The 27,128-nt window shown below is 42.0% G+C and overlaps 1 protein-coding gene across 12 annotated transcripts in view; it reads right to left on the bottom strand.

Annotated features, from left to right (window-relative positions):
• NEO1 (neogenin 1) overlaps positions 1–27,128 on the bottom strand; it is a 192,716-nt gene that overhangs the window by 138,981 nt on the left and 26,607 nt on the right. The window contains exon 1 of one of the 12 annotated variants that reach the window (XM_083850537.1): positions 22,515–22,622. The exons of 10 other annotated variants lie outside the window; for them this stretch is intronic. The gene's annotated coding sequence lies outside the window, so the exon portion shown is untranslated. Of the gene's footprint in view, positions 1–1,291; positions 1,523–22,514; positions 22,623–27,128 lie in introns of those variants that run through there. One more of the 12 variants, XM_083850527.1, reaches the window with a different exon arrangement.

Below are 27,128 nucleotides of genomic sequence, written 5' to 3'. Positions count from 1 at the left end.
GCCTTGTCTCATCTTCATTGCAGGCTGGAGCAGATCAAGTCCACTGATGGGCTACGATTACCCTGATGAAATGAGGTGCCCACAGAAATAAAGCTGCAGAGTATGGAGCAGAGGATGTCAAGAGAGCACGCCAAGAAGGAAGAGCACAGAAGGGATTAGAGACTTTCAAGAAGAAAGCAGATTCTCAGCCAGGTTTCAGAGGTAGCATTAAAGAGCTCTTGCCAAGAACCCTGTGAGGACTGCACATGCTGCTTCAATTCCTGTGCACAAAGCAGGGGATGAAAAATAAAAGGGTTAGTAAATACATACGCCCCACGTTAAAAGAAAGTTAAACTCATTGAGAATTTCCTAGCTCGTACTCTATGAAAGGTTTTGCAGTTTGGAGTTTGTGGCACTCAGCAGAGAAGCACTGGTGGAGGTGCTACGCTCCAGCCAAGGGAGTTCAGAGCTCATTTAACCCTTGATTCAGCACAGAAAGGCTTTGTGCACACAAGAGCTTAATCAACTTCTACTGCTGTCAACCAGCCATTTCTCCCACTCCATCACCCTATTGATTATTCAGTTAACAACATCGCATTACTGAAGACTGGACTGGGGGATTTTGTGGAGGGAGTCACTCCTCTTTTCCATGAGCTTATCTTTTATCAGCTGCTTGATTTGTGTTAATGTTGGCCCAAAAAGCCTAAATTAAAGAACTCTGGTCTTTTCTTTAGCCCTTACATTCCTAGCTTCTCAATCCTGTCCTCAGAAACTGCCATGAAGCTGGCTCTTTGCCATTTCACGTCTGACTGGCTGATCACTCCTGCCTAACTGTATTAACTTCCTTTTGGCTCCTCAAAATTTCCCTCATCCCTAAAGAAGTTTACCAATTCCAAACTCTAACATCTTGTCCCCTCCCTTTCAGCTTTATGTCATGAAAATTTAACAAACATCACTTCCTCTGTCATGCAGGCTGCGAATGGAAGGAGTCTAATAGAAATTCACCCACAACACGTGAGTGCAAAACCCCACACAAAGCAGCTTTCATCACCACCACTGCTTCTCTTACCCAGCCCTTTCCACAGACATCTCATGACAGGGAAGAAGAGCAGCTTTCCCTCCTTCGTTAGGAAAGTGTTCTTGAATGGTTGCAGTAGGAGAAACAATAACAATGACTTCTTCCATGAAATTTTTTAAACCGCACGAGGAAACTAGAATGGTCTGAAAGTATTTCCTTAACAATTACACACCAATTAACTCTCATACCCATGTTACTTAGATGTTAGAAAAAAGTGTTTGTTTGCTCACTCACTTGTGAATGTTTCCAGGAGTTGAAGCTAAGAGGATTTCTTTACACATCCCCAGCTCCTTCTCTTTCCAACTTTTAAAATACTTTGGGTTTTTATAGTCGTCCTTGTAGCTCACCGCTCCTCAGTTTCCCGAAGTTAACCAACAGTTCTGAAATGGTTTTGGCCAAGACCAAGTTCAGCACACGCAAACAATTCAGAGGTATTTAACAAAGAACTTTTAAGCTGCCCTTGGCCTAGGGCATCTCTCAGGTAAGAGCCCAAAGCATGCTGCTCTTCTCACTGAAAAAACACCAAAGAAAGAGCATTCGACACATGACACCGATTAAACAAGATTAAGATGAAGCTGCACAAACCTCTCCTTAGATCATTAATCCCCAAAGACCACGACAAGGCTTTTAAACTCAAAAGGAAGTTTTAATATACTTCTTGCCAGTTTTGGGACCCAAAAGCAGCTAGGTAAGGCAGGCAGAGCTCATCAATTGCTCTTTACAAATGCTGCATTTTCCAAGGCTGGCAATACCAGCAGTGGTACATCTTGAACAAAGCTGCAGGTGAGGAAACCCCTGCAACAGGGAATGTTCATGTGGAAAGCAGCATCCCTCCAGGATCCGTCTCCTCTCTGAAAGACACGAGCCTGACACAAGCTCTGCAGAAACGACAGGGTTCAGAACAAGGAGTTCAGCAAATGTCCTGATCTCACAGCTCTCCTTACTTCATCACCTCCTACCAGCATGTAGCAGTACGTGGCAGAACACTTCCCTGCTACAATGCTCTAGGCTCAACTCAAACCCAGCATAGCCACCAGAACTAGCAGGGGTTGACCTATTCCTGACAATGGATCCCAGTTTTCATGCAAGTACAGGAACGGGACAGAACTCCAGTTCACAGGGACCAAATGCAACAACCTTCCTGAAAAATGAAAGGTGAAACACAGGTATAATTTCAGAAGCACTTTGGCCAAACAATGCAAAATTATGGCAACCAAACATCTTTCATCAAAAGTATGGGACTCCAGTGATATGCAGGGATTCACTTGTTGGAAGGAGTCATTCAGGGCTTTGATAAAGAAAGATTTCTTGCATTTATGTGTTGAGGAAAGACCTATCAGTTGGGAGACATGATACTTGTCCTTCTGAATTAAGGCTCTGAAGCAATTTGAGAGTAAATATAATGCCCTTGAAAACTGATGTTCAAAACAGAATTATTTGACAGAGTCCTAATCAGACTGGCAGGAACTATTATAGAGCCCTTACATATTGCAAGTCAGCGATAAAAGATCCAAGCTATATTGCTGCAGGACTGAACTTTTAAAAGGCTTTTCAGCAGTATTTAATTAACGTTCCCACTAGCCCTTGTAATCCTAAAAACTGTATGTCATGCCCTTCCTAACCTAGATCATTGAAAACGCCATCTTCAAGGGTTAGATGAATGTATTTTAATTGAAGATACTACAAATGTTGTTCTTTGCAAACTGCCAGCGAGAGCTCACAAGGAACTTGTTTTGTGGTTTTGTTAAAATATTCATTGCTAAGAAGCACATTAACTATATGGATAAATTGCTACATGCATTAATCTCTACATAAATGTACATATTAGCAATAAAAGTACGTATTACCAGCAGGTTGGTAAATTTTTTTCCTTTGACAACAGACACATTCTGCACTGCCCAATAAGCAATATTTATATATGGTACTATAATATACCACAGCAGAACTAATGCATAGGTAAAGATAGATAGATTTTCCTTTTAGTACCATATTTTTCCCTTTTGGAAGAATATAGACCACCTGACCAAATTAAATCGCATGCAGTGCCAATATACATCAGCCAACCAATGACTTCTTGTGATTATCTTTTTATGGTACCTCCAACCCCCAATCACATGCACAGCGGTTCAGAAGTTCACTCCTACTGAGAAACCAAGAACAAGTTCTCCAAACTGCATTCTCTAAACTCCATTTCATTGCTTTCTTCGCAAAGACTCTGCAATCCATAAATTATGAGACAAAAGTGATATTGCACTTAAGCGTCAAGAAAAAAATGAAAAGTACAAGAGCTAGCCATGATGGCAGATGAACAATATAAATCGTGCTGGTGCTTTAATAATTTCAAAGGAAGGCTGACAGTGGAATCTAGGAGAGCAAATGATGTAACATTATAAAATAAGTAATGCCACGTATAAATCTAGACTTCCCCAGACTTACTAGATTCCTTTCTCCTTCAGTACAAGCAGATTTCCTCTTTTAATGATTTAATACACTATAACAAAGATATTCATCAAAGCGAGTAACTCATCAGCGCCCCAACATCATTAAGCGCTGCGGGCTAGCAACGATGACTGAAGAACGACGTGGTGGCTCGGATTTGCTGCAGCCTGCATGGGAAGGGGCTACGTTCCCAGGTCCGTAAGGTAGACGGATCCTTTTCTGCGGGATACAAGAAACAGCATGTCCAAAAACCCTTTCCCCCCTCAGGAGGACCCTTGTCCTCCTTTTCTTGGTTGTCCATGCTGCACACAGGTGCCTTCTCATAATACACACCGAGCAGACAATACTGAGTGAACACTAACTGCCTGGGCTACCGTAACAAAAATTGTACTCTCAGCCCATCTTCTCAATATTAAGTTTTGAGAAATTACAGGTCATCGCAAACAATGCCTGTCTTCATACCAAAAGGCTGTCACCAATGTGGAGAGGTATTTGCTTTCAGTTAGACAGAACTCTGCTCTGCTTCTAGCTCCCGCGTTTTTCAAAAGGCATCCATCTAGAAATACAACATGGAGAAAAAGCTACACATTTCTGCATGTCATTCTATAATGGCTTCAGCTGCAGAGCTGAGCAGGTTTTCGACACCACGTACTAATAAGAACACAAAAGTCAAGGTACTCATCATCGTAACACAAATCTGTACAACGGAAAAAGAAATAACTTGTTTCAAGGCTTTGTCTTCTGCATAGGCAGGAGTGTACTCGCCCTTCAGGAAGCATTGTCAATAAACAAAGAATTAATTCAAGAAAAGCATACTACACTATGCAAAGATGCTTTTCCAGCTTTGTCTATACCTCCAGTTACCTTTCTCTCAATAACAAATTATCGGTTTAATCTTAATCGACCTTACTTAAAGATCTCAAGCAGGAAATTATAAAACACAGCAAAAAATAAATATATACGGCCCATTAAAAAATGTATGCGGAAATAGCATTGAGAACAAAGCGTCCAAACAGCGTGCCTGCAGTAAAGCACTGCAAAGTACGCGGCCATGCATTTAGTCTAACCACTCCTACTGTAAGTGATACCATCTCCTCATATATTATTAAATAATAGGAAGGAAAACAAGATAATGATCAACAGCAAAATCCAAACACAGATTCTAATTTCAAATAGCAAACATCTTAGGAGACGTATTTATGGCTGGGGCCATTTGCCTGGCCTTTCTACCACCTCGAGGGAGTCAGAAATTGTTATTTAACCAAATTTTGAACACACGGAAGCAACTTTCCTACCTAGAGTGTTGCTGGGTTTAGTTGCCGCAAGTCCAGTGACCCCAGCTCCCTCAAACAGCCAGTGGCTCAGCGTGGCAGTGCTTGTTCACAAGCCTTATGCCCCTTTACTGGGGTGCTGCAGCTCTATCGGGATGACCAGAAAAAAAAAAAAAAGAAAAAAAAAAACAACCAAGGAGATCTCCAGTCCATGGTTGTGCTGCCACCAAGTTACCTCCTGGCAAGGGTCTGCTAATCTGACCTAAACCTACCCTCAGAGCCACAAAAGCGTCAGCCAGCCCTGCTTCAGAAGCAAGCTCTGCTGCACTTACTATTCCTGGTGTGCAATGAGGAAGAACGCTTTACAACTGCTCAGAACAGAAATCTGGGTTTCTTTCAGGCTGCTTAAAAACAATCCTTGGGCTTGCTAGGATTCACATCTAGGAGCTGTGTCCCACACGTCCCTCCTGTTGTGAAAGGAGCGTCCTTTCAAAGAGATTTTGCTTTTATAATCACCCAAGGAAAAGCAAGTCAGACCATTTAATGCCATACATCCATTTTTTTCTTCAAGCCAGTAAAAGAACTACTCTGAATATCCTAAGAGTAGAATTTCATTTTCATAATCATTTCACAGGCAGAGTTTAGATGATTTTTTTTTTTAGATGGAATTACCAAAGCCATTTCTCTCATTTCAGAAAGCTACCAGTCTTCATTCCAATAGCTTATCCCCTCACCTGACACATCCCTTCTAGGCTTGCACAGGACATTAAAATGGTACTGTGTTTTACTTGATACAAAAGACATAAGATATCCCCTTTCTATTGTTATAGTGACAGAAATAAGCTAGCACGACAATCAGGTAAAAATCCTTTTGACTTCAACACCAGGGACAGAAGTTACCTCAATTGCAGCCCTGGGATTAGCTGCTCAAGGCGTGATCTCACAGCAGACTAAAACACTTTCAGGGCGATGACTGCCGTCAGTGCAGCACACAGCACGAAACGCCACGTGCACTCTACCCCCAACAAGGCCTTCACCCATTGTCAAATTTCTCTTTATTCTCATCTGTCAAAATAAGCCAGACTGATTACCTTTCCTACGAAATTAACAATATGCCAGATTTTTTTCCCCTATTCCAGCCCATTTTGGAATGCTTTGTGGGGCTTTTATTCCCCTGCAATTTTCTTCCTCCTACCTCAACTCTTCCAGCAACACATTTTCATTACTTTACCAAACTGGTCTGAGATCTTTCTAGCATTTCTAGAAAAACTTACTAGAGGGCACTGTAAAGACACCTACAAAGAGAACATTTATTTCTGTTCATCATTGAGAACAATAGTACTTTGACTTTTCCACAGAAATAGCTACCACATGTTAGCTATCGACAATGCCACATTTGTTACAGCAGGTAAGGAGGAATTTCCATTTTTCCTGCTGGAGAAATGGATTTCCCTGCCTCGAGTTCCAGTCTTTGGGCACTCAGGGACACTATTCCTCTCCTCAGATACATGCCATACTGAAAGCAAACAGTGGCCCTTTCAAGAGGTTAAAAATAGAAAATGAAGTCTTGAAAGACTCCAAATACATACTGCTCTCAATACAGGCAAGATGCTAAAAATTAGCATTAATTCCTCTGTCTTACCCCTCCTTACCACCTCGCTTTGGTGAAACCCCCAGCAGCCTCAGACCTGCCCGCCACTGCAGACTACCCTGCTGGTGTGCAAAGCACACCCAGCTGATCAGGCAGCAGACTCCCTGCTTCAGTTGTTTTTTTCCACCAGACTGGTGCTTCAAAACTGGTTTAGAATGTAAATACTGGAAAAAATCCCCCACACATCACAAGAGAATTATTTGCTGAAACCAATTACTTAAATATTTTCTGAGCAGTAAACACGCTGCAGCATCCAAGAATGCTGCATGAAAGGTAAAGTAATAGTTCTGTTTCTCAGAAGCCAACGAGGCTATGGGTCACCCAAGAGACCGTATTCGATGCAGCAAATTCATTTAAAGATGCACAAGAGTTGCACTTCAGTGAATGATATTCCTGCATGCCGTGGACGTCCTCCAGCCCACCTATCCAATTCACCGCTTCAGAGCGATTACGCGATCACAAAGCACGTGTGCAGAGGAGTGAAGGGCAAAGGGGAACGCTGCTACGAAGTCAGGAGCCCTCCCATGACAGACAACGGTCAAAAACAGCACACAGGAAGATGTATGAGGAAAAAAAGAGCCTGATTTCTGTGGGAAGTTTAAAGTCAAAAAAGGGTTGAACGATAAAGACGCAAGCAAGAACCAAACTGAAAGCTGCTGAACATCATTTCCAGTGTCTCTTTAGAAAGAAAGACCTCTGGCATACTTCATGAGAGGAAAAAAACCCTTAACAAATACCTTTAATGTTAGATCAAGCAAGAATTATCTAAGGGGACCTGGAAACAGAGGAACAGTCACATCCGATCTGAGCAAAGAGAATCCCTTTCACACAGCGCCTTGTCACAGCACAGTTGAGACAGATGCCAGGCAGCACCTCAGAACAGAGTAAACGTATCAAAGTGTCCCCGATTTACCCTTTGAGCATCTCACACTCGTGAGCGAGGGACTTTGGCAGTCAGAAGCGGGTTTTGCTCTTCAGCTCAACAGCCCTCGGAAAATAAGAAACCACCAGCAAGCACTGCTGGCACCTCCAAACTGACCCAGGCAGCCAGAGGAAACAAGTGAGATGAAATGTGGAGAAGGGTCCGACCAACCAACCAGGATAAAAAAAAATAGCCCCCAACTGGCAGCACGATACAAGTAAGGGCAGCTCCTCTAAAATGCAGGGTCCACGAGTTAGCTTCTCCAGACCCTGCAAAGATGTCCCCAGTGGGAAAGAAGTATCCGTCTTTCAGCCTAGATATGTACACTTAGAGAATAATTTATGCTCTGCACATACCTCTGAATGCTTAATGTTTTAAAGTCATTTTAGCAACAGAAAAATATCAACGTTAAGACAAAAAGCCCCAAATAATCAGTACATGGACAGGATCAGAGCACCACCCAGACTGAACGTCAGGCAAGCACTCAGCACACGCTGTGCACTCTCCAGTCCTGTGTTTTTACCTCCCCATCCATCTCTTCGTGTTTGTTTTTACATTGAGGGTTAGCCTGCTCATATTTGGAGACCCTACCAGCATTTTAATAACTGAGGCAGACAAATGCCTTGGGGTAGAGCATCTGACGGTCACCAAGGAAAAGCGGCAGTAATTAGAACCGAAGTCATTTCCCTAGCAAGAGCAAAAAAAATAAAATAAACTAAATCGCACTCTCAACACCAACCGATGACAGACGAATAAGCAAGGTGCTTTATGCTAGACAAACAGAAGAGCAGAAATTTGCACGGCTTTGACCCCTTGGAAACTATTTAAATCACCGCTAATTCTTAACGATGTCTCTCCCATCCACATGGTGAGTGCGGAGCCACATCCTGCAGCAGCCACGCAGGTGGGACGCCGCTGCCCAACAGCACTCAGAGCACACGGCAGCAAGGAGAAGAGAGAAAATGGCATTAGGACTTATATCTAGACCACGCGGTAAGGTGTTGTAGTGCTTCTCAATACGAGATTCTGCTTGGGCTTTGTATTACTTCACTGCTCAGCAGGAACACTGGAGTGAGACCAGAAAACAGCCACATGTGGTAAGCAGCCACACCGCCCCTTACACGGATACTTCACAGAAGTCACTATACGGTTATAGGGGTGCTGCTGCAGCACCACTTGAACATGAATTTCTGCTTGGTGATACGGACTTTGGCAGTGATCTCCTGAAGCTGGACATTGACAGTATAATAAAGCAGTAAACATTTAGAAGCCTGCATAAACCACCTCAGTGAATTCTAAGTGACATCAAGTCACATACTCCATATCTTTTACTTATATTTACGCACACACAGAGCATACAGTACATAGCCATATATAAACACACACCATATACAGTGATGTGTACCCACCACTGTTCTCCATAATGAGTATTTTTCAAACCTCTGCTTTTCAAGACAAGCATTTAAAAGTAACTGATCAAAACCATTAACCACCTTAGTAGCACCACTGATGCATTGCCTATGGAAAAAAAATAGGAAATAACTTACAAAAACAACATGATTGAACCGCATTTCAGGAAAGCTTAGCAGATCTAGAACGGGTTATAATGTACAGATAATGAAGATGCAGAGATTAAAGCCCAATATCCAGATCAGCTCCACTACTAAAACCAGAAGATAACTAGCGACAAACAAACAACATTTCAACCACAGCCAGGAGTACAGGAAAACACAAGACTCACCTACATCACAGACTGGCATCCATCAGAAAAATAGTTTAACTGGTAACTTATACACATCACTGTTAAAAATGTAGCTTTGAGGAGTTGTTAACTCCAAGCAGCAGACAAAACCCTCCTTGTGTGTCACCTGAACAATACATCAGCTTTACAACTTTCCAACTTTTTTTTTTTCACCTCTCTGCTGTGAGTTGTGCACATTGATCCTGGAAATATTCAATGTCTTTTAGACAATTTGGCTGTGTCAGGATCAATAGCAGTTAGAGAATTTCATCATGCCTGAAGTCCGGCAGAAGGCTTTAGCCAGGCCAGCACTGCCCTGGCAGCAGGGAACACCCGCCCACAGCACAATTCTGCAGCACACTCAGGTTCAGCTTTGCACCAGTGCCTCTGGACCACATCCACACATCAAACTTGCTGGCCCAGGAACAGCAGAAGCTTTGCCACTGCAAACTAACCTCGCTTCAGACCTCTTCAGCCAGAACCTGACACATATTTGCAAGCCTTACTGACCTTCTGCCACGAAATGCATAAATGTGGTCTGGAATCATAAAAAAAAAGTCCACAAGTCTTATTGACTGCTACTTAATAATTGCAAGTGCACTGAACATACAAGGAGTAGAGGAAATTACTGGATCATTGTTTATTGCTTTTTCATATATGAAATCAAACAGCTATACATCACGAAGGCAAATGCAGTCTTTTAACGACATATTGTATTCAAACAAGATCCCTGAACAAACCTAATTGCACAAATCCTTTATTACAACTTTGCAGCTGTGTTATTTAATCCAAGTGATATTTTTCCATAACGGATTCCTACTAAGCCGTTACCGAGCACTTTAGAAGTGAAAAAAAACAAGACAAATAGCCCAAGGCCTCATTTTCACTCCCAATTCTTGACTTCTTTCTCGGAGGAGTGGCTGGTGTAGCGTTAACTGCACTTATCTGCCAAGGAAAGGGGAGACAAAGCACACGGGCAAACAGCAGCATTCTTGCACCTTCCCGAAAAGCAGCAGAGTTGTACACAGAGCTTTACTTGAGAACAGAAAGCATGTGATGCTAATGGAGCATGTCTAACTGCCGTCATTTTCCTTATTTGATCTCAGTTGAAAGTACAGTAAAATGAAGTGAAAGGCCAGTTTTAAAAGCTTTGTACAGATTCTTGTCTCTTCTGAAAGTGTATTAATGAAACAGCTTCCTGTTTCATTTTCTAAAGACAAACAAAAGCTTTCATCTAGCTTGTTTACTCACTTAACCTCCTAAATTCCCATGAAGCACTGTAGCTTTGATTGGCACAGTTTTTGTCAGAGTAAAATAAAAAGCCTAACTGTAGCTTTGCAAACATATTAGCAAAAATATTTGCAAGTATTAGCTTTGCAAATGTTAGATAGATATGTAAGGAAAAATGGATGTGTTCATTTATAATAAAGATTATTCCATCAAAGTGGGAAAGCAAATATGTTTAAAAACTTACATAAAAATGGAAATACTAATATTGCATATATTAAACAAATTACCATACCAAATTACACATACGGACATGACCTGATTACTTAGTCAGAAATATTTAAGAAAAACAAGTTCCTAGGTCACCATTAGAAGGAATTGGCTTATATTCCTTTTTTCCCTCCCCCAATTTCCCCCTAACAGTGAAAGTTCTCAACTCTCCCTCTAAATATTTAAAACCTCCTAAACAATAATTTGACTAAAGAGTGCCAGAGGGGGGTTAGCGCACAACTTCTCCCTTCAGCTCACCTGAGAGATGGCTCCTTTTAGCTGTATTCCTTCTGGTCCATTAAAAAAAAAAAAAAGAAGAAAACCAGCAGAGGCAACACAGACGACCCGTCAGCAAAGACCCCCAGACGGCGGGCAGGATCACGGAGCTGCATGCAGGTACTGCAGGCTCCTGTTCAGGCCCCCCCAGGACTGCTTTGGGCTAAACAAGAAAGCTCCAAGCAAGCCCATTCCAGCTTAATCAAGTCTTTCACGTTGACAAACTGGGCTCCGGTCCCGATATCCCTCTCTGCGTTGAATTGGCACGCACAGACTGCACGCCACGCTCTGACAGCTACCTGCCTGGCTAGTACTCCAGGTCAGGATGCTCAACACAAAGCAGAATTTTTAGCTCAAATAAAATCAAAACAAGACTCGGATCTGACCTCTGCATATCACATTGGAGGACAGTACTCAACTGACATGGCTTTACGTTTAAGTTGTTAAATAAACAGGCCTGACTCCGTTTAATTTGATCAATTATGGCAACAAAACCCCAGAAGGAACAACTCCACAGAAGCAGAGCAATACCCATTTCCAGCACTGACAACTGCACGTTTCAGATGTGTAACAGATGGCTAAGAAAAACCTGCGCAGACTGTGTTGATAGCACCCTTTTGCTTTGGCTGTGCCTTCTTGATCTGGGGATGCGAAAGCTCACCTGACTAGGGCGAGCTCAAGTACGAGCTGCTGAACAGAACTTTTTAAGCAAAGACAGACACACCAAGTATTTATACTTAACATTTCTTCCGATTCATGGACTGCAGCCAGGTTTCAAGTGCTCTCGCAAGACAAACATTTACCTTCATATGACAACAAGCTCTTCAACCTGCCTGGACAGGGGAATCCAACTAGCTGACTACTTACTGTCTGAAATAAAGCTTCAGCTGATAACATTTCCCCAAACACAGTTTGGGTGCAGCTCCAAACCTCTTTTCATATGCTGCAGCTGAAGGAGTCACATCTCAGAACGATGGAATAATTTTGGTGGGGACTTCTGGAGATCGTCTCAGCCAGACACCTGCTCCAAGCAGGCCAGTTTAGATCAGGCTGTGCACAGATCTGGCCAGCCAAGCTGGAAGCACCTCCAAGGATAAGCATCAACAGAAGGCAAACAAGCAAGAAGGGTACCTGCATCCAAAGCATTGTGAGAGAGATGCCCCCAACCTTGGTTTCCACTACATTGTTTCTGACACACCACAAAACGGTTAAATACCTTCACATTGAAACCACAGAAATCCCAAGCAGCAGCACAAGCAAAGCCACAGCAATGGCAGCATTAGAAAAGATGTTTTCTGAGGAATCCAGTAATGGAAGCTATGCAGTGTGCCTGACCCATTTGTGACCATGCTTAGAAGCAAGGAGGAAGATACAATACACCAATATGCTCTGAAAATCAGAGCTGGGACGTGTTCGGATGGGCAACAGGAGGAGCAGACCTGCCTCCTAGCAGCACGCCACTCTCCAGAGTGCGCCTTCCACTCATCCCACAATGTAGGATTCTGTAAAACCTCTTGGAAAAAAGTTACGCTTTCCTGGTGGAAAATGATTGCTGTACCATAACCTCACCGAATCCCAAGACCCTTTCCTGACTGCTGAGCTCGCTGATAGTAATTACAGTTTTGCTTAGGCTGACAATGCTGTTGAGCACACTGCTTTGCCACTGAGACCAAAGGACACAAGTTCAACGACCAGGGGAGTCAGCGAAGGCTTCAACCTCAACGCAGAGGTGCTAACCACCTTCAGTGTCCCCAGGCGCCTCTTTACATCAGTTCCTGACTCCAGCTGAGCTCCAAACTGCAGAAGTTAACCCGTTCCTCTGCTGTGTAAACCGGGTTGGGTGTTTGTGGCCACTTACCCACCAGCTACAGCCACTTAGCACAACCCAAGCACAGGGTAAGCCATCACCACCCTACAACTGCGAATCCACTCCAAATCCAGCACCACAGGACACAGGGAACACGAGGATCTCCACCACCACCCTTCAACCCCAGTCTCTCATTCCCTTTCTGCTGTGACCTGCTATGTGTCACCAGGCGTAGTTTTTTCCTCTGCATTAGGACTCCAGCTAGCATTAAGGTAAGGTTTTTAGCATATCCTTCACATTTGCATCACAGTTGCTGCCTGCTGCAACAAGCTTTCTATTTTAAATAATACATGCTGATAGAACGGTATTAAAATACAAAGCAACTTGCAGAAATAAGTTAGCTCACGCATCGCAGCACAAAACAAGTTTCAAAAGATGCTACAAGCAAAGCTTTTCCCAGATTCTTTAAGAATTTCTGCTGTAAAGTCTCCCAGTCACCAAAATACTACCTCTGAGATAAAACCACAGACATTTTCAGCTGAAGGGCAGACCTACCCCGCCTAGGCATCCACCACTGACCACTGTCAGACACTATTATAAAGCTAAAAATTCCTTTGGTCTCATTCTCCGTGTCCATTCCGGGTTTTATGTAAACAGCCTGCACAACCTTCTCCTGAGAAACTTTCTAACTCAAACACACCTTAATCACAGTATAATCAAATAATTAGATCACAGTCCCTGGCAAGTCTACTATTAACACTCAAAAGTTATGTTTAAGTTTAAAAAATAAAAGATTTTTTCCCCGTTTCAATCAATTCAGAGTACATTATGGCTATCACAAACAGGAATCTTTTCTTGCAGACTAATTTCCCTTTTTCAAAGAAATATTTCCATGAGAAAATTGTCTATTAATGTGCGCAGTGGGTCTTAAAAAGACCTACAAACAAAAAACAGAACTACTGAACACCTCCTTTTGGTTATAAAAAGGACGAAGCATAGCTTTCCAAGAAAGCCAAGCACTCATGTCACCTTTACCTGTGAAGGATGCCCAGACAAGAGTATGTAAAAGCACTACATCAGGTCTGTAACAAACATCCGCTGCTACAGGTCCCATTACAAAACAAAGCATTTATGGAAGAAGGATCTCCAGGGTGATTCACTTCAACAACAGCACCAATCTGCATATACAAATATGTTCTCAAGCATATGAATATGTTAACTTGCTGTTGTTTTTTGTTTTTTTTTTTTAAAATCAAAGCCTGTGCTGTTTCTGCAAAATGTTGTTTGTCGCAGTGTCTGGTTTTGAATCACCCAGCACACATGCTACACGGTTCCTCCTTCCCAGAACCGTACTGTTACCTTACTTGCACGAGAGGGGATATAAATCACAGAATATTAAGTCCAGAAAGAAGCTGTGCCCTTATTTCAATGGGATTTCTCTGCAGCACTCTTCTTACTGCCAAGACTAAAGTGTTATTACATTGTCTCCCAAAGCTTTTTTTTGTTTTCTTTTTTGTTTTGTTGTTTTTTTTGTTTTGTTTTGTTTTTTTTAAATACGGCTTGCATATATTAAGAGTGGTTTTCATCCTCGTAAACATGGAGGAGAAAAAGGGAGGGACAAGTTATTCACATCTGCACCCTTACCAGTTCCAGGTTGAACACTATCTCCTGCCCAGACCAGTACATCCAGCCACAGCAATCCAGCAAAGCTTTCCTCCCTACTTCAGCTGAAAATGATGGAAAAATTGGGGGCGTTAAATCTCTGGGACAAGAGCTTGTGAACTCCGGGGATACACTGCAAGCCTGTGAAGCCAACACCAAAGCCAGGACGGTTCCTACAACATTTGAGCTCCAGGCACTTAAGCAACCCCAGAAGCCTACAAGCCTGCCCAGTGTGACTCAGCTGCTGGGAGCAATCGCAACCAGGGCAGCCAGATGGGCCACAGGCTAAAAATTTGTCATGGAAGCTATGAAAGAGGACGTTATACACCAATACCTAACAATCCAGGTGCCCAAAGCTAGGTCACCCTTGCGTTACCATTTGCACATACTGCAGACATCTCAAATACCCGCGCATTCAGTGCCCAGGGCACCTCTTCCATAACGTGTTGCTTCCTTGTGCATTGTCAGACTCGTGCCATCCTGGGAAATCAGCTCGGGCTTCTCACCAGTTTAACTGGGTTCAACTATACAGAGAAAAAGGCAATCCTGGATACCAGTGCTATTTTTTTTTTTTTAATAATTCTCCTAAATTATCGGTCAACAGAATTTCATCAAAAAAAATCTCATTGGGAGCTATAACTATCTAGAGATTTTAGGAAATCTGGGGCTACATAGAAAGTATGGTGGAAAAAGACGACAAAACATAACTGGACACTGTCTAACGAAAGCCCTCAAGCCCTCTCTGGGGTAGGCGAATGAAAAAAGCAAGACAAAGCAATGTCCAATGGCCATAAAGCACAACAAAAACACGACACAGAAGGACAACATCTTCTGGTGAGCGTTGAGCATTTCTTCTGCACAGACCTGAGTCAAATCTCCAACAAGTGCATACAGAAAACTCGAAAGGCCCAGTTCATCTGAAGGTTTACCACCTGGCTGGGAGTCCAGAGGTGTGATGGCTGAGGAAGCCTGCAGCACTGCTTTCCAGACTTGCGGTACGAAGCGCTCACTATCACAAGCTCCTTCTTGCAGAGGCTGTACCAAAACCGAATGCCTAAAGGCTAGTGGGATGGTTCTTAGTCCCCAAACTATGAACACATCAGATGCGACATCCACATCCAAACAGCAACCTGAGAACATTTCAACAAAAGCTTATTAAGTTTGCATAACTTGCTTTTAGTTCCTGGTAGAAAAAATTCTATTAACGTAGTCTAATAGTAGTTTTGACCAAGGTGCCTGGGTATCTCATCGATTAAATTAAATATCATTAATTTTGAATGCAACTCATAGATCATTCTCTAAATGCTATGCCAAAAATATAATTGAGTCTTCATTAAGTGATCAGATGGGAAACGGGAGCTCTCTCCCCACTACACAACTCAAGGTTAAACTGCAGCTCACACAGGATTGTTAAGAACCGCCACAGACCCCTCACCTTCCAGAGCCCCCAGAAAAGGGCTGGTTCTGTCATCCCAGATCCACCCGCTCCTCCTTCCAGCTCACCCGTAACCTTGAGAGAATGGGAGAGGTGGAGCTGCTAAATGAAGATAGATTTTTCAATACAGTCAAAGGGACTTAAGAAAAAGGAAATTATCTCCAGCTACAATTAAAGTATCACCGCATTCACTACACCACGTTCAAGTTTTAATTTAAATTAGCTCAGAACAAAGCAAGCTGTCCTTTCAGCCACATTCTTGTCATTTCATCTTTGCGGTATCAGTGTCAAGACAAAAAAAATTCCTAGCCTTCCTAACAACTTAGTATTACAGCTATATTTGGTCACTCTGTGTGCAAGCTGGAACTCTACTTCTTAATATTTCATAGTTAGAACTAGACTTAAAAAGAAAATTGGTAATTTAAGATGCAAAAGACAACACTGGTAAAACATTTTGAGGAAAAGGTTTAGGTGCCTGATGCAGCTTTACAGACAGTTGAGACAAGAGGAGAAGCAGCACTAGAGCTCACTAGGGCAAAGACTGAATACTGGTACTTGAACACAGATTTGGAAGAGAGCTTTGCATAGGGTCAGGATCCAGAGCTGGGTTTTCCTAATGGACAAAACAGGCCCTCGGCTAGCACCAGGCGATGCCAGAGGGCACCAAGGACCACGGGCAGGCTCTGGGTGCACACGGGGATGCATTCTAGTGTTGCTCTGCAGGAAAAGGACTATTAGCAAAGTCTCAGTACATTGGCAGCGTTTCCCTTATGACTCCACAACTGTACGTTAAGATGCAGCTTTCATGATCTTGTCCTGCAATTATGCCTCTAGATCACAAGTCTTTTATTAGACCTTTTATTTCAGCATAATTGGTTATAAAGCCATAAATGTGATTTTTCCAAGAGAAATATTTTGCAGAGATGGCACTTTGAATCCTCCCCCCCAAGACATTGATCTGTTATTGATCTGGGATGAAAATACACCACTGATTTTACACTCAAGTATTGATCGAGCGAGGTCAATTCCAGCAAGATATTCGGGGTACTAAAAACGTACGAGTGCACATCTGGAATGAGTTATGGTACTTCCAAGCACACAAATTCCTTTCCTTATAAAATCATAGTGGAACAGCTTGCTGGATTGCAGACTACTTGCAGGAGGGGCTTCAGCAGCTCATGGATTGATTACAGGGGAAGGCTGTGATCCCCATCTTGCAGAAAATAACAGAGGATTTCTTGAAAGCAATTTGATGAGAAGCTGGCTGCTTCCCCTAGCTCCTGTTGGCCCAGCCAGTCCCGCACAGGCACACCTGTCCAACAGCGCTCTCCATCCCGACGCACGTGCCGACGGTCAGTCTGGTCCCCACGGCACGCCGGGATTCCCATCTGTCTGTCTCCATGGCTACACCGGCAGAGCAAGGAGCATCCTACAGCACATCCTACAGCAGCCGGGCAGCCAACCCTCCATGGTCCCTCGCCAAAGGGGACCACAAGCACGGGTGGGTCGGAGAGGGGCACGGCAGCCCCTGCTCGGGCTGAATGAGCCCCGAGCCTCGTGAGCTGCTTTTTGTTGTCCTCACGTGCTGCAAAGCGAGGTGGGTTGTCTCAATTCAGGTGAACCAGGGAGCATAGCAGGGATCACAGAAGTAGTGAGGGGAATCTGAATACTATGGGTGAGTGTCAAATAGCAGCTTCGACTTTGTCAGGAAGGCGCTTTCATTTGCCATGGCAGGAGTGAAGAAAGAACCATTTTGTACATGCTTGTACTTTCCCAAACGCTGCTATTCACAAAAGTCACAATGAAGTTTTAATAAAGAACATACGTGCACTAACTGCCGTTTAAAGAACATTCTCAGGCGCTGCTCTGTGGTGCTTTAGACTTGAATTACTCCGTTGCTCTCCGAGAAAGCTTCCTTTTTTCATTTTTCATTGCCCTACAGTCTAGTTTTTAATCAAAACCGGAATAACTCACCCTAGTAAAAATCCTGGAGTTGTGTCTTTTGCTATTAGTTACCTTTCGAAATGCCACTATCCGACTAGTTTTCTGCTACACTTCTTTAAAATAGACTATTATGAGATTTGTATTGAAAATCAATCACTAAGAGCTGCAGGTAGTCTTGGCCTCCTTTTGTGTTGCAAGGCACATCAGTCAATCTGAAATAAAGCGTCATTGTCTGACTTGCGGCCCGCACCATGCAAATCCTAGATGCGTTGTGCTGCAAGTCCCAAAGACAATGACATCACCCGTCCCCATGTGGGATCTGCTGGAGGTAAAGCACCAGGATTCCTTCCCACTATGATTTCAGAAAGCGCAGCTCAAATGCTGATGCCGTCCTCGCAGCAATCAAGAAGCACGTTCACGTGATGAAGCACAGTTTCGGTCATGCAATTCCAACAGTAACATTTTCTCCCATTTTCAGCCGTTAAAATGCAAGAGACTGTATACACAGAGCCTGCAATTCAATTTGGAAGATCTTTGCTAACAGCAGCAGTGAAAAGGAGAAAAAAGCCCATAGAATTCCTCCACTTAAAGCACAATCTCAAAACATATGCTTACAATCCTGGAAATCTTTGAGAGATTTAGTGTGTTAAACAGCTGCAGCTGAGCTTAGAATGAACATTGCAAATAAATGCTAATGAGATGCTTATAGATCCTGAACAAATTGATTTACTGAGATCTTGTCGAGTGTCTCCTATCAAGGGTTTGTCAGAGTAAACAACCAAATCCTTATAAACAGAAGTGACTCATTCATTACAGCTGGAAAAAGACTTTAAATAAAAATCCAGGCTTTAGTTCAGGAAGACGATGAACCAGCCTCATACACACATATCCATACGTGTTTTATGTTTTGTTTTTTTGTTCTTTGTGGTTTCAAAAGTACAAATAATGAAACAATTATGTTTTCCGGCCTCTGCAGAAATTTGTCAGCAAGAGAAGTAGCAAATGGTGTCGTTAAAAACATACGTATAGTTTAGCTCCCCAGAAGCTGCAAATCATGTTGCAGCGCCATGACTAGGTTTAAAGTCTCAAGAAGCAGTTATCAATGTGAGAACTGCCCAAACTAAAAGGAAAATATAAATGCTTACATAAAGCTTTAGAATAAACCCATGTAAACCAGATGTACAACAAGCCAACATTCACGTTTTTCACTGGAATTTGTTTTAGCACAACCTGTGTGTGTGTGATCAATGCCTTGGCAATCACACAGGTATGAACTCCGTCATCTTTAAATGAATCTTATTGTTCATAACACTATGTCATATTACATCATTATGAACAATAAGCCACACTGGAAAAAAATGAGGTAGAAATTTAGTTGCTATGTATCAGAAGAAAAAAGGTTTCTAGTTAAACAAACCTGGATCACTGCACGGTATTGTAACTGTTGCAGTGTGGAAACCCTGAAATTTCTTTTGGACCATTTACCTATAGAAGATAAATGTTTAATACTTTTGTAATGGCAGGCAGGGAAAGCGAGAACACGTATCCTCTGTCCGTGCACAGCCAGAGTTTCTCTCACCAAATGAGAGACTTGGAAACATGAAATTCTCCGAAGAACTGGGATAAAAAGCAAGGGCCAGTTTATTAATGCCAATAGTCTTTGGGGAGGTTGTGCAAAAGAGATTTAGCAGGGAAGAACAAACGCAATAAAACCAATCCCTTCACCCTTTCATCCTCTGCAGCTCTGCTTACTGACAAGCCTGGCAGCTCTCATGGGCGGCCGGCTCAGCAGCCTCAGCCTCCCACTCCAGCAGGAGCAGCCCCAGACACGGTTTCTTCTTGCTTTGCACAAGGTCCTCAGGAATCACGCACTGCTTTTACCAGGTACCCTTGCAGAGATATCCATTTTAGATGACGGTGACTTCAGTTTTTTCTAAAACAAAGCTTTCTTTCCGTGGAAGAGGAGCCATCCTCTAAACTTGGCTAACTGCATACCTGAAAGATGGGCTTGCACTACAGTCCCAAAAAAACAATCTTTCCCCTTCTTTTGTTCTTGCAGGAAAAGAACTTCCCAAAGCCTAATAACTAGCTCTTCAACAGCGGCACAGCAATATGCAGCACAAAAACTGTTCAAAGTCTGTTTTTTTATTTCAATTAGCACTTTAAAGAAAATTTAAATGAAAGCAACAAATGTGAGAACTATGAAGCAGCAGTAGCAAAGACAGACTATCCAGATGTGTTTACTTATCCCAGAAAAACATCAGCATTTTTCCATGTAAGTGGACATGATTTCTGGGTGTAGCTCTGCAAAATCTGAATAAGGACAAGCCCACACTAAAACTCCACAACTTGAGGGCCTTCCACATGTCCTACCCTCTTTATGCCTAACTCTGCCAAAGAGCTCACGGTTAGCACTGAACAAGAGGTCTGTTGGACACAACCGAGCCTCTAAGTGCAACTCCTACGCATTATTACACTACCACCACATTACTTGGTTTATCTGAAGATGACATGAAGGACACCTCACAAACATTACGGAGGCAGTATTTCACTCAGGTTAGGCAATGGGTAACTCTGACATTCAAACTAACGTTTTCTTCCTCAGAAAATAGCCCAGCCTAAGCTTCAGGTGATTTACAGCTGAAACATGCACGAGCAGTAACGCACTGCCCAGCAATCAGTTAATTTGTAAGGCATTTGCGCGTGGAGCCTAACAAACACGAGGTACTTCCAGAAAGCAAGTTTCTTTTGACTCTTGTCTCGATTTAAAAGCCCTATTTCAAACCCACCATACTATTACTACCAATCACTTGATATTTATCTCATGCTTTTAAAGACACTGTATACCAAGCGGAGCTCAAAGCCTGAAAGGTTCAGATGAAATAGCTTCATTTCAGACCCACGTCAGTCCCCTGCGAGAGGTGTTCAACACAAGTATCTGGCAATCAGGCCATCCCATACTCCAACACCAGCTCCTCCGCTTGCTTCTATCAATAACCTCACTCATATATCTTTTACTGAGCAAATTTGCGTTTCTTGTAGATGGAAGTTATCACTGATCCATTTTGCACTGAGCTTAGACACCTTGAGAAGAGCAGAAAATCTGTTTTATTTGCAAATAGCACAGGGGTTTCAAAAATTTTAAATGAAAACACAAAGAAGTTCCATGTCTTCCCTATAACGTTAGCTTTCAGACACTGGAGTTATTCTGCCAGCACTTAAGGAAACTCACACCCTGAGCAACACTCCAGTGCTGCCAGGACAAGTGGATGAGCATGGGCCATATCTCCCTCTACAGTCAGACTGTCACACAAATACAACAGGAACTATGAATTCTGCCAATAATATGGGTAAAAATTTACTATAAATCTGTATTCAGATCCATCAGCTACAGCACAAGCCAAACTTAAAACAAGACGACTTTGGCAGAAAGCTACAAAAATAAGCAATATAGAAAACCTCTCCAGAAGACCTCCTAGGACCTAACGTTTATTGAGGAAATTAAAAAGCAACTCAACCACACTTATTACAGAATGATGCCATAAAATGTTAGATAGAGTGTATGTCAAAATGTTAGATAGAGTGTATTTCCTTGTTACCTCTGTCCACAAGCTTTAATTCTGGATTTCACATTTTGAGATGAATAATTATCCACTTGACTGGATGGCCAAGCAGGGTGGTCTTCTGCTCAAACCTGCAAGATTCGCAAGATGCATTTGCCATCGCAGAACACCCTGCATTGTATAGGCACAGCTGTTTCGGGTTTGCTAGGAAATAGTCATATATAAATCCTGTAACTGTTAGTTCACAGCTACCGAATGTAAAAAGACTGCAGATTTGGTAGCATATCGACAGCTCACATTCCTAGTCATGACACTGAGGGAGGGATACTCCTGCTCTTTCTGTTAGCACATAGCAGTATACTCCCCAAAAACAAACTTTTCCTTACAGCAGAGATCTTGCACCTCATGTCACAACAGTTCAGAACTCGCAAGGTACAAAGCTCCCTGAACAGAGAGACATAGGAGCAACAGCAGAATAGAAAGCAGAAAAACGCACACAACATTCAACTGGAAGTTTAATTTTTGTTAAAGAAGGATGTTTTTCCTAGAGCTGTCTCCACATTAGTTAAGAAAACATAATACCACACTATGTGAGACCTACAGCCCAGATACCAAGGGCAACAGCAGAATGTTTTTTAACGAATACACGTAAACCTGGCCATTTCTACAGTCCATTCTCCTTGTTCTCCTCCAGCACCTACAGCTGTTATATGGGAATTGTAGGGGGCAAATGGCTGCTCAGACTTCTGCTGTCCCTTCACTGACCCGTTGCTCATCAACAAGTCTAACCTTGTCCGCACGTGATGTCTGCCTCGCGTTCTGGGGCAGCAAGTTCCACAATTTAAATCCCCACTGTACAATACAGTTCCTCCTATAATCCATTTTTAACCAACCTGTGAGTTTTCCCAAGTGAATTGTAGTTGTAGCACTTCAAGGTCTGATGAAGAGTATCATGTACTCACCAGCCGCCTTCTCCAGCCTCAGCCTCCTCCTCCCCAAACAAACTACTCAGAGCTTTTCCCTCCTCTCACTTCCTTCCCGAGATGCAGACTAGAGCTGCCCACACCAGTGTTTTATGGAGTAGCTAATGACATTCTCAGTACCTCTCTCTGCTGAATGAGGCACTGCACTTGATCGACTTTTTTGGCTGCCGCTGCACACTGCGCTAATGGCAAGAAAGAACTGGCACCCATGGCTCTGCGTGCCGGCACTGAGCTCTCCTCAAAGCAGTACGCACACTGACACTCACCTGCTGCCTTTTGCTGGCATGCTGGATACTGTGAGGTCCTTCTGGATGGAGCTCCTCGCCGTCAGCACCGCCTGTGATTACCTTGGTCCGCGATCTGACACATCTCACTACAAAACTGCACAGCGGAAGAAAACACTTGACTGCATTTTCCCGTATTTCATTTCTACAGCAGCTAAATATATCCGTCTCAAAATGCTGACACTGGCTTACTGGACTCCGTACAGTTGAAAAAACACAAAAATTCAGAGTTCTACTTAAGAGATTCTGCTCTATTATGTACCCCAACAAATGTATGCAGTTAAGAAACGCTGATACCCACTTGGACTGTGTTTTCTGACACTCAATCACTAAGGAAAGAGTTTTTAAAAAGCTACACTGAATTACATGTTGCTCCCAAGGCAAAATACATCAAGGCAAACTAACAGGAAAAATACTTTAGAGCCATAGCAACTGCAGTTTAGGACCCTCACAGCAATTAAATATTGATGCTGTTTTCTTTTGTATAATTTAAAGCAAACTACAATGACAAGTCGTAGTAACACTGAAAAATAAAAGTGATATTGAGATGATTGAGATGTCGCAAAGTGCTTATTTAGTAACTAAAAAGGAAACCTCAACACTTCATTATTCCTTCCCATAAGCAAGACTAACACTGCTTCTCATCAGTTGTCCCTGCAAAAGGGTGGATGCTTTTAAGCAGCTTTTCTAGCTTTTCAAAGACCTGAATTCTCTGCTTTCACAGTGTGTTCTCAGCATTCCAGGGCTGGAAATGAAGCGTTTGGGGAATAATGTTGGACATTGCCATGAACTGAATCTGTACACCCTAAAGAAAAGCACTTATTTCCCATAACAAGTCCAAAAATACAGTCCAAGATTAAAACAAAAACAAAAAAAACCAAAACCTACAAAGACAACATGAAGAGTAACATCTCAACTACTAACCTATTAAAAATATATATACATGCCTTTGCCTCTCAGGTAATTAATAAAATGAGCAAAGGAATATCATTTCGCACTTTTTTTTCTAAATTACAAAGAAAACATTCTCAAAAATACCATGACATAAATGTGACAGAAGTAATCAAACCACAAGCTTGGGATTTTAGAGAGGTTTTGGCGTTCAGCTTGTGTGGTTTGTTTTTTCTTTAATGAAACCAACATCTTGTAACTGCACAATTACCTGTTTTGACAATACTGTTTCACAAACACATTGAAGTTTCACTAATTGTATCTCACATACAGTACACAACTGCACTTTATTTAAGTGACTTTCTAAAAAACAGCCTACACAGTTGTGTACATCACGAAACCTTTTAAACAGGACCTACCTACAGCATTTAACATTAAAGTGGGAGTGTTTTTGCAACTTTTAATTGCTTTTCAAGCCACTAGTTCTAAAACATAAAATAATTTAGAGAAAATTAAAATGTTACTTAGTATGCAGCTTTAATTCTAGCAATTTTACTTGACTTCAGCCATAGAAGAGAATTTTTAAGTGAAGCTGCATTAATTCCTAAACATAGAAAATGAACAGCATATGAATAATTTATTGATGGCTTTTGCTTCATGTCAGCAGCTTTGCTGGAGGAAGTGATATTTATGAAGTCCCCCAGGACACCAAGAAGTTAAAGATGTGCAAAGAAACTGTAGGATAATGTTACCACCTCTGCAGAACGATATTTAAGGTATGCAGGTGTCATGGGATGTTTCTCTGACCACGCTGTACAATGCTGAAATCCAGATTTTTCAGGGTGGGAGGAAGACAACGATCAATGAGCTGATATAAAGAAAGCCAGCATCTTTCCAACTGTTGATAAGTAGGACTGTGATCCTTTATGCACAGCAGGTATTACAAGACGACATTATAGTTCTGAACCGTTTTCCACCTCCCCTTTAACCACCCTCCTGCCACATCCACCTCCTGCCTTAAGGAACGCCTCACCAACCCTCAAGCAGGATCACAGAACAGCACCTAATCACAAGGATGAGGAGAGGCGGCAGCATTTCCTGACTCCTATTCATCTCCTCTTTAATCCCCCTGCCAGAAATTGCTTCTCGTCCCATCACATCACCATCCCTAGCCATTCTGCCTCTCCTCCACACCCCATCTCCTCCAAGGCTGGGGGCTGAGGATAAAATCTCCGTGGGCATCTGCAATCCTCATCCACAGCTCTCTTCTTTACAGCAACTACTGGTTTTATGTTATAAGGCTAATTTAACAAAGAACATGATGGAAATGTCACCAAGACCAAAATCAGTTTCCCCTAACTGATATTTGTCCTTATCCTTTATGAATTTCCAATTAAAAACCTGAAACATGCTTTCATTATAGCCTTTGTAAAAGCTTTTACCAGGTAGGGATTAAGGGATCCCAGATAGGGATGCTAAGAAGTACTATAATTCAAACAAGGGAACTCTGAAATCCAGATATAAGACAGGAATATCCTGCTGCTAGTCAAAAATAACAGGTGAAACACTTCTGAACCGACTCTTATGAAGATACGAAATGACTAACCAATTTATTTGGGATCCTGTACTGGTGGGTAAATTTGGATTTAAAATAGCAATGAGCCTAGAGTTCCTCTTTTAGGGAGAGAGGGGAAAGCCAACGACCCTAACCTGTTTTATAGAAAACATTTCATTCAGCAAACATTTCTGCCTTCTAAAATACTGTTCAGATGTATAACAAGAACCAAATTATTTTTTCTCTTCACACGATGCTATACGGTAAATTAATGCCTCAGACTGCAGTGACTTTGGATTAGGCTAGTCTTGTCAATAATTAATACAGCTCTGTAGCACAGAGGCATAGCAACAAGCTAGATGAACCAAAATCCCTTCTGCTATGACACCAGCTTCTCCCCCCTTTCAATATGCATACACAGCACTGCTAAAAAAGGACAAGATTCTTCAGGACCTTGATGTAAGAGTTTTAAGTGCCAGCAGTTTTTTTCTTCCATTTAAAGAAATGCTTTATAAAATAAACATTTTTATTGGAACAAGTCAATAAATTGAAATCAGAGCAAATATTATTGTCTTTAAACTGGCTTCAAAAAAATAAGCCAAAATCTTGATCAAGTGAGCTCTTTTCAAATCCTGGGGATTGCAGATTCCTAATGTAACAAATAAAAAGCAACCAACACAGACAGCAGCAATGCTATTCCATCAACTCGGGCGCTATGATTCATCATTCTAGAAAACAACAAATGAAGCCATCACACACCCTCCATATATAAGCTCTTATAAGCTTTACCCAGTCATCTCTTCTGCGGACAGACTTCACCTTCCACTGAAATGGTTATGAATTACAACACTTGCATTAAAGTTGGAATTGTGATTCATATCATTAGATATGCAAGTCACAGACAGCATTTATGTATAAGCACACTGTCCTCTCTGTATTTTTATACTACTCTAACAGCAAAAAAGTACTGACCTTATTAAATTTGCAAATGGCTTGGAAGGGAAAAAAAAACAAGTTTTCAAATTAGCAGATCATAAAAAATTGTTTTAACAATCCCGAGTATCAAACTGCATGAAATAAAATACAGAAACCTAATTGGCTGCAATCTAAATTAATTTATTTGTAAGAACATTTTGTTCAAATAAATAGCCTCTCCCAGATAACCCTGAGTTTTAGCTGCATTGTTTATCACGCAACCTCAGTGAGGCCACTGGTATTTAAGGATGTGACCCGATTTCCTCAATGGTATTGGGTAGAGTTTGAACACTGTGAGCATCTACCTTGAAATTCAAGAAAGCACCGAATCTAAGTACTTTCTTCTAATCTGACACTTCATTTTGCCACACATTTCATACTGTGACATATCACTCAATTTGTGCAGTGTGGAAAACAGATGCAGGTGGTCAACGTCCACAGGCTGATCTTGAGAGAGTTGCACCTTTCCAAAAAGATTTGTTGCAAAAAGATAGGAGTCTATTTTTCTTTTTTTTTTGTTTTCCAAAGCAGGTGTTCAGAGTGTTTGATTTTATTTTACTACACAAATAAGGCCTTTCTTTTGTCAAGGGTGGAACAAAGATAAAGTTCTGGTACTTGTGGTTGGGCAACAGAAGTATCAACTTTATGACTCGACTCACCCATTTAAACAAATACCAGTTTAAACATATTTATGTTATAATCCCTAAAGCTGTGAAGAGAGATTACTTAGCTCCAGCTGCTCTTCTAGCTGTGTTATCCTTTCCTTCACTGCCCACTCCATCATCACGCTCTGAGCAAGGGGTCTCTTCCCCTTCGCAACCCCTACAAGAGCAAGGATGAAGCCATCCTTTGTGTTAGTCTCACCTGAACTGGACTCACACAGCGAGAAGGATGGTAAATTGTTGAAGTGTCACAGGCAAATAATTCATATTCCCTATTCAAGCAAGTCTTTGCACTTTAATTCCAAATAAAAGTGACTAAAACAATTAGTACCTCTGCATAAGTCCTATTGACGTATGAAATACTGGCTTTCCATCAGGTAAAGGAGAAGCATAGCACAGAGCCTGTCGAAGCAGCATTACCTGTGGGCATTTCACACAAACAGGTAGAAATCCAAAGCTATTTGGGTAAAAAATTTTGGCAACTTTCCACAGTTTACTTCACCCTCATGGAAA

Source organism: Anser anser, assembly GCF_964211835.1.
Source record: "Anser anser genome assembly, chromosome: 10".
NCBI lineage: Eukaryota > Metazoa > Chordata > Aves > Anseriformes > Anatidae > Anser > Anser anser.
This window is presented reverse-complemented; position numbering and strand designations above follow the sequence as displayed.